The sequence below is a fragment of the Hippopotamus amphibius genome, chromosome 11 (genome assembly GCF_030028045.1).
Source record: "Hippopotamus amphibius kiboko isolate mHipAmp2 chromosome 11, mHipAmp2.hap2, whole genome shotgun sequence".
Taxonomy (NCBI): domain Eukaryota; kingdom Metazoa; phylum Chordata; class Mammalia; order Artiodactyla; family Hippopotamidae; genus Hippopotamus; species Hippopotamus amphibius.
The window spans coordinates 46,564,342-46,573,560 of NC_080196.1; the positions used below are offsets into that span (position 1 = coordinate 46,564,342).

The window sequence follows — 9,219 nt, forward strand, 5'->3', positions numbered from 1 at the left end:
ATATAGGTTGCCATATATAAACCTCATGGTAAATAAAAGCAAAAATCTACAATAGATACACACAAAAAAAGAGAAAGGAATCCAAATGTAACTCTAAAGATAGTCAGCAAATCACAAGGGAAGAGACCAAAAGAAGAGCAAAGAAAAGAACAGAAAAAGAAAAAAGAATAATGAAGGAAACTATCAACAAAAAGAAAAGGCAGCCTACTGAATGGAAGAAGATATTTGCAAATAATATACTCAGTAAGGCATTAATATCCAAAATATACAGACACTCATACAAACAGCAAAAAAATCCCCCAAATACCCAATTATAAAATGGGTAAAGAACCTGAATACACATATTTCCAAAGAAGACACACAGATGGCCAACAGGCACAAGGAAAGATGCTCAACATCACAATCACCAGGGAAATGCAAATCAGACCCACAATGAGAGATCCCCTCACACTTGCCAGAATAGCTATTATCAAAAAGACAACAAATAACAAATTGTGGAGAAAAGGGAACCCTTGTACACTGTCAATAGGAATGTAAATTGGTGCAAACCACTATGCAGAACAGTATGGAGGGTCCTCAAATAATTAAAAAATATAACTACCATACAATTCAGCAATTCAACTTTTAGATATTTTTCCAAAGAAAACAAAATCACTAATTTGAAAGGATACATGCACCCCTTATGTTAACTGTGGCATTATTCACAATAGCTAATATATGGAAGCAACCTAAGTGTCCATTGATAGATGAATGGATAAAGAAGATACATATATGAAAGAGGTAAGGCAGATTTGGGAAATTTCCTGATACTTAGCAATCAATAAGTATAACCAAAGAGTGACAAACAGAACCATTGATACTTTTTTAAGATGGGTATGTGGGGATCATTAATTTTCCTTTGCATGTTTGAGGGTTTTTTTTTAATTAATTAATTAATTTTTATTTATTTATTGGCTGTGTTGGGTCTTTGTTGCTGCACACAGTCTTTCTCTAGTTGCAGAGAGCGGGGGCTACTTTTCATTGCAGTGCGCGGGCTTCTCATTGCGGTGGCTTCCCTTGTTGTGGAGCACGGGCTCTAGGCACGCAGGCTTCAGTAGTTGTAGTGCATGGGCTCATCAGCTGTGGCTCGTGGGCTCTAGAGTGCAGGCTCAGTAGTTGTGGTGCACAGGCTTCAGTAGTTGTAGTGCATGGGCTCATCAGCCGTGGCTCGCAGGCTCTAGAGTGCAGGCTCAGTAGTTGTGGCGCATGGGCTTAGTAGCTCCGCGGCATGTGGGGTCTTCCCAGACCAGGGCTCGAACCCGTGTCTCCTGCATTGGCAGGCAGATTCTTAACCACTGTGCCACCAGGGAAGCCCTGTTTGAGTTTTTAAAAAGTCTTGTGTAATAAAAATATACATTAAATATTTTAGTTGTTATCTATGCTGGAATTCCCCTGAATAGATCATAAAATAATTCCTAAGTCACCTCAACAGTGATTGTTCTTATTAACAATTTGCATTTTTAGGCAAAAATTTGTAGTTGACACAAAGATAAATAACTCATACTGTTATTATAAACATTATTATAAGCTAAAAACTGTTAAAATACTATAAGAACTCTAACATAAATTTGCTGTGTTTTTTTTAACTTACTTTTTATAGGTGTTATAGGTACCTGAAACAACAGCACCTTCAGTTGTAAGTCTAATGTTGGATCTTGCTGGAGACTCTGCAGCCTCCCTGGCAGTGAGCACTGGGACAGGTGCAGTGACAGGCTGAGAGACACCTGTGACATTGCTGGGCTGTCCTGATGGAGCACAAGCTTGTGAAGAAGCTGCATGTAGATTTCACCCTCAGTACCAGAGATGCATCAAACCAGAGAATTTCTAGCAGCCCCATGAGCATGCCATATAGTTTCTTGGAAATATGAACTTTCCTGCCCCAAAGTGCTTCCCCGTACAGCTAACCTAACAGGATAATCAGAGCTCTTATTGTAGCAACAAAAACTTTAAATCCTAAGATTCGTCACTGTCCTAATCAACCCCTGTACATTTAGTACTACCAGTGACTCTCCATTTTAGCTTTTTGGTCTTTAGTATAAGCACATGTTTGGAAAAGTAAACAGTGAAATAATCAGTGTTCACAAACATGAGAGCAGCAAAATCAGCCTAAAATCTGATAATATCTAATGAAGTAATGGTGTTTTAGCAATAAGATTACAGGATTATTCTGTTACATAAAATTGTATAAAATAGGAATCTGAAAAAATGAGAACAGCCAGACCTTTTTATTTTAATATGAAACTATTCCACTGTGCTCCTGAAAAAGAAATAAACCCAAGTTTTTGTGATTGTTAAAACAATGCATTGACTTTTTAAAAATCTTTTTTTATGTTTGTTTACATGCTTCTAACTTTTTATTGCCCAAAGTGTATTAAATACACATTTGTAATATAAAACATCAATATCATCTAAAACATCATATATAAGATAAAATCCTATTTTTTGTTGGTTATACTGCTACATTGCTTACTTTTAACTGATTTGTTTTCATAGTATCGGAAGAGAAAATAATTGAAAACAAAATCATATGGGTTTAGTAATCATACACAAATACTATTTTGTAAATGAATGAAAGATAAAACATTCTTTCTCATTTGATATCAGGATGTCACATGTGAGAACTGTGCAATGTCAAGCCATGCTTCTTCAGCGCACAAGGCCATGTTCAAACTTGGAGAGGAGGATGCATATGATACAAAGTCCAGTATTGTGGACCCAGGAACATTCCATAAATGTTGCTTGATTACAGTGTGGTTGTACAAAATAAATATTCTTAAGGAAATAACTTATGTTAACATTTGCTACTTTTACTTAAATATAAATAAATCCCATTGAAAACATAAAAAGCCTTTGCTTGTCTCTTATTAATGTATAAAATCCAAGGAGAAAATCATTTTCTAGGCTGATGGCTTCTTTACATGATATAGGGGTGCCTGTATCTTTTCAAATTAGAGTTTTGTCTGGACATATGCCTAGGAGTGGAATTGCTGGATCCTATAGCAACTGTATTTTTAGTTTTTTGAGGAACCTCCATACAGTTCTCCACAGTGACTGCACTAATTTACATTCCCACCAACGGTGTAGGAGGGTTCCCTTTTCTCCACACCCTCTCCAGCATTTATTTGTAGAGTTTTTAAAAAGATTAAAAAAAAAAGCTAAAAAGCTTCATATATTGAATGATAATATATGCTTGTCAAATAACAGCCAGGGTGAATTTTTTTCTAATTCAGTATTTGCAACATTGTTTGCTCTCTGGGTTTCAATTTTGTGGTCACCTGATAGACCATCCACTGGAAGTGTATGTCCATGTTCATTCTGGTGGGCTCTGGTCACTGTGAGGTGGAGCCTGGCCAGGGCTAATCGTCCTGGCGGTCAATAACAAATACCAGTACTCCTATTCCCCTGTCATAGTCAAATATAGGGTCAAAAAGTCAACGTGTCCCAGGAAGTTCCAAATCTGAAAATTAACAAAGCAGTTAAAATCTACAGCTAACATTATACTTCATGACGGAAGACTGAATGCTTTCCCTCTAAAGTCAGATACAAGTCAGGAATGTTCATTCTCACCACATAGAGTCAAGATTATTTTGGCGTTTCCAACTAGTGCAAGAAGCCAAGGAAAGAAATAAAAGGCATTCAGATTGGAAAGAAAGTAGAAAAACTGTCTTTATTCACAGACAACAGGTTTATCTATGCAGATGACCTAATAGAATCTCCAAAAAGGTATTAGAACTAAAAAGTTTAAAAAGTACAAAAAAAAAAAAAAACTAAACTAAAAAATGAGTTCAGCAAAGTTGCAAGACACAAGATCAATTTATATAAATCAATTGTATTTCAGCTGTCAGGTCAGCAAGCTGGCAGAATAGGAGTTTTCTTCCATCATCTTCATCCATGGATGACAGTATCTTTGTAAAAGCCTAGGGGTCTAGCAAAGAAGTTCCAGCACACCACTGAACAAAAAATCTAGGAATAGATAGATTGAAGATGGTAAGAACAGTTTCACTTTACCCACATCACCACTCCCCCAAGGTGCACAGCTTAGTGCCAAGAGAAACCCCCTTGGCCCATGATTTCTCCCATGGGGGTAAGTTAGAGGTAGTGAATGAGCTGCCCCTACCCAAGCCATGCTGAGTGCTGTCTAAGAGGCCCACTTCTTTCTTGCCCACCCAGAATACTGAGGTATTCGGCATGGCTGAATGGGGGAGAGGCTGGGTGCAGGGAAGAGAGATGGGAATTAGAGCAACCAGGGATCAGACTCAACAAAGGGCTGAAGATCCTACTGACTGACAGATTCCATCAGGAGGCCTGCCCACCAGCTCCTTGGGACACCTCACATGTAGACCCCACAAATGGGACACCTCCACTGGTCTGTTCATAGACTGTAAGAATATTGTTAAAATGTCTATACTACCTTAAATGATCTACAGATTCAATTGTAATCTCTATCATAGTCCCAATGGCATTTTCATAAAATAGAACAAACAATCCTAAAATCTTATGGAACCACAAAAGCCTCTGAATAGCTAAAGAAATCCTTAGAAAGAAGAACAAAAGCTCAAGACATCACAATTTCTGATTTAAAGTTATATTACAAAGCTATAGTAATCAAAACAGTATAGTACTGGCATAAAAACACATAACAAGAATTAAGATGCAGATGTGGAGAATGGTCTTGAGGACAAGGAGGGGGAAAGAGGAAGCTGGGAAGAAGTGAGAGGGTAGCATAGATATATATACACTACCAAATGTAAAATAGATAGCTAGTGGGAAGCAGCTGCATAACACAGGGAGATCAACTTGATGCTTGGTGATGACCTAGAGGGGTGGGATAAGGAGGAGGGGAGGGAGGCTCCAGAGGGAGGGGATATGGGGATATATGTGTAAATACAGCCAATTCACTTTGTTGTACAGCATAAACTGCACAACATTGCAAAACAATTATACTCCAATAAAGATCTGAGGAAAACCAAAACCAAAACAAACAAACAAACAAAAACAGACACACAGACCAACAGAACACTATAGAAAGCCTAGAAATAAAACCACCAATATATGGACAACTAATCTTTGACATGGGCACCAAGAACACACAATGGGGAAAGAATAGTCTCTTTAATATATGCTGTTGGGAAAACTGGATATTCACATGCAAAAAAATAAAATTGGACACTTACCTTACTCCATACATGAAAGTTAATTCAAACTAAATTAAAGACTTAAATGTAAATCCTGAAACAGCAAAACTAATAGAAAATGTAGGAGAAAAGCTCATTGACATTGGTCTTGGCAATAATTTTTTTGGATATGACACTAAAAGCACAGACAACAAAAGCAAAAATAAAGAAGTGGACTGCATCAAACTAAAAAGTTTCTGCCATAGCAAAGGAAATTATCAACAAAGTGAAAAGGCAACCTACAAAATGGAAGAAAATATTTGCAAACCAAAAGCCAAATCTCTTTAAAGAGAGATTAATATCTAAATATATAAGGAAATTGTACAACTCAACAACAACAAAAAAATAATTTAAAAATGAGCAAAGGACCTGAATAGATATTTTTCCAAAGAAGACATACAAATGGCCAACAGTTATATGAAAAGGTGCTTAACATCATTTAATCATCGGGGAAATACAAAGCAAATCCACAATGAGATATCACCTCACCCCTGTTAAGATGGCTATTATAAAAAAGACAAGAGGGACTTCCCTGGTGGTGCAGTGGTTAAGAATCCACCTCCCAATGCAGGGGACATGTGTTCAATCCCTGGGCCAGGAAGATCCCACATGCTGTGGAGCAACTAAGCCCATGCACCACAACTACTGAGCCTGTACTCTAGAGCCCATGAGCCACAACTACTGAAGCCCACACACCTAGAGCCTGTGCTCTGCAACAAATAAGTCACTGCAATGAGAAGCCCACACACTGCAAAGAAGAGCAGCCCCCACTCGCTGCAACTAGAGAAAGCTCACTCACAGCAACAAAGACCCAATGCAGCCAAAAATAAATAAAATTGTTTATTAAAAAATTAAAAATTAAAAAAATTAAAAAGATGAGATAATAAGTGATGGCAAGTATGCGGAGAAAAGGGAACTCTTGCACTGTTGGTGGGAATGTAAACTGGTACAGTCGCAGTGGAAAACAGTATGAAGTTTCCTCAAAAAATTAAAAGTAGAACTACCATATGATCTAGCATATATCTGCTGGGTATATATGTAAAGGAAATAAAATCTGTGTCTCAAAGAGATATATGCACTCCAGTGTTCACTGCATCATTATTACTATAACCAAGACATGGAAACAACCTAAGTGTCTGTTGACAGATGACTGGATAAAGACAATATGGTACATGTACACAGTGGAACACTATTCTGCCTTAGAAAAGAAGGAAATTCTGCCTTTTGCAGCAATGTGGATGAACCTGGAGGACATCACGCTAAGTGAAAAAATCCAAACACAGAAGGATAAATACTGCATGCTCTCATATGTGGAATCTAAAAAAGAAGAATTCATTGAAATAGAGAGCAGAAAGGTGGTTACTATGGGCTGTGTGGGTGGGGGAAATGAGGGGATGTTGGCCCAAGGGTACAAACTTCCAGTTATAAGATGAATAAGTTCTGGAGATTTAAGCTACAGATAGCATGGTGACTATAGTTAATAATAATGTATTATACACTTGCAATTTGCTAAGAGAGTAGATCTTAAGTGTTCTCACCACATACACACAATGATAATTACGTGAGGTGATGGATATCTTAATTAGTCTGATTGTGGTAATCTTTTCACAATGTATAATAATATCAAAACACCATGTTGCACACCTAAATGTACACAATTTTTATTTATTAGTTATATCTCAATAAAGCTAGGGAAAAATCAGTTTTACTTCTATAATAACAATGAACAATCAGAAATTGAAATTTGAAAAATCATACCAATTACAATAGCATCAAAAAATATGAAATATTTAGCAATTAACCTGACAAGATATGCGAAACATCTGACAGTGAAAACTACAAAATGTTTCTGGGATAAGTTAAACACCTACAACAATTAGAAAAAGAAGATAAAGCTGAAAAACTAACACTATTTGCTTTCAAGACGTTGCAAAACTACAGTAATCAAGATGGTGTGGTACTGGTGTCGAGATAGATAAATTTATCAACAGAATATAACTGAAATTTCATAAATAGACCCACATGCACATGGACAACTGGTATTTGACAAAGGTGCAAAGGCCATTCAAATGAAAACTGTTCTTTTCAACAACTGGTCCTGGAACAGTGGTATATCCATATGCATACCTCACACCATATACAAAAATGAATTCTAAATGCATCACAGACCTAAAATTAAAACCTAATTCTAAAATTTCCAGAAGAAAACAAAGGAGAATATTTGTAACCTTGCTTAGGCAAAGATTTCTTAGCTACACCACCAAAAAAAAAAAAAAAAAGGATAAATTAGACTTCATCAAATGTAAGAACTTCTCTTTGAAAGACAATTTTAAGAAAATGGAAAGAAGAGACTTCCCTGGTGGTCCAGTGGGTAAGAACCCACACTTCCAATGAGGGGGGTGGGGGGTGGTTCGATCCCTGGTCAGGGAACTAGATCCCGCATGCATGCCACAACTGAGCCCACATGCTGCAATGAAGATCCAGGGCAGCCAAAATAAATAAATAAATAAATAAATAAAGATTTTTTTTTTAAAAAGAAAGAAAATGGAAAGAAAAGCCACAGACTGGGAGAAAATATTTGCAAATCACATATCTGTTAAGGACTTGCACCCAGAACAAATAATTCTCAAAATTAGATAAGAAAATAAATAAAACATTTAAATAATGGACAGACGGTCTTAGCAGACACTACCAATGAAAATATACTGATGGCAAAGGAACACTTAAAAAGATGCTCAATATTATTAGTCATTCTGTTAATGCAAATTAAGATCACTACAATACAATATCACTACACATCTATTAGAATATCTTAAATGGAAAAGACCATCCCCTCAACAATTTCCAAAGTGAAGTGCATGAGCACATTTGGGCTCTAGGCACATGCTTGCTGCTGTTTTCCAAGAGCTTAACTGAACAACTCCCACTAGCAATCTATCACAGTACATTTGTCCTGAACTCTCACCAGCACATTAGGAAAATCTTTTTTAATGCAAATCTCTCCTAGCCATTTAAGGGATTTAGAACTGGTTAATTTACCTGTGGCTTTTGGGGAGATCATCATGGTGTTACCTAGTCCAAGCTCGCTCTGCTCGCCGCACGACAGGCCGATAAATCAGAGACAAGGTGTTGAGGCAAGGAATATGACTTTATTCGGAACGCTGGCAGACAGAGAAGATGACAGGCTAGTGTCTCAAAAGAACCATCTTACCGGTGTTTGGATGCCAGTTTCTTTTATAGCACAGAGACAGGGAGGAAATGAGGAAGTAAAGTAAAAGGATCCTAAGTTTTGCAAATATTCCCTGGAATGGCCAGCCTCAGGGAGGGAATGTGTTAATTTCTTCTTTCTTGCAGCTATCCACAGATGGACAGGGTCCAGATATTTCCCTGAACAAAGGCACTCTGGTTTAACATTCAGGCAGAGGGGCAGGGATCCCCCAGGCAGGACATTATGTATAGACAGTATCCTTTTAGTGAACAAAAACATTGGGAAGCAAAAGTTAAAGTGAAAGAAACAGATCCAACATGTAGTCAGATTTGGCTCTTTTCTGTTACAATAGTAGGTCCCTCCTGTTCTCAACTTTATAAGCCCTAAATTTAGTTGGAACAAATGCACCTGTAGTTTTAGTGCGCTTTGTGAAAATGCAAAAAATATAAGTTTGTATCCAATACCTCCTATAAACATAACATCATGTTCTCATTCGGACCCACAAAAACAGGCCTCCTAGGAGATATTAAATGTCTGCTGCGCTAAAATAACACGCATACATAAAGTCAGCTGAAACATTAACAAGGGACAAGGTTTCTCCCAAAGAAATATGGTACAAAGTGACTTTGATAACTACTGTTCTCTTACTTGCTCAATGAGAAACTTTGTTCTCTAAAATCAGAGTATGAGACACTTTGTTCTTTGAAAATATATTGTTAAGAATGAAATGCTCTTGGCTGGGGTCTCTGACATAGAGAACAAGCTTCATATCTCACACCTGGCGCAGGGGTTTCTGGG

General features: G+C 37.2%; 1 protein-coding gene across 2 annotated transcripts in view; it reads left to right on the forward strand.

Annotated features, from left to right (window-relative positions):
- BEND6 (BEN domain containing 6) overlaps nt 1-2,397 on the forward strand; it is a 47,650-nt gene extending 45,253 nt beyond the window's left edge. For both annotated transcript variants that reach the window (XM_057699626.1, XM_057699627.1), the window contains exon 7: nt 1,640-2,397. The gene's annotated coding sequence lies outside the window, so the exon portion shown is untranslated. The remainder of the gene's footprint in view (nt 1-1,639) is intronic.
- Nucleotides 2,398-9,219: the final 6,822 nt, after the last annotated feature.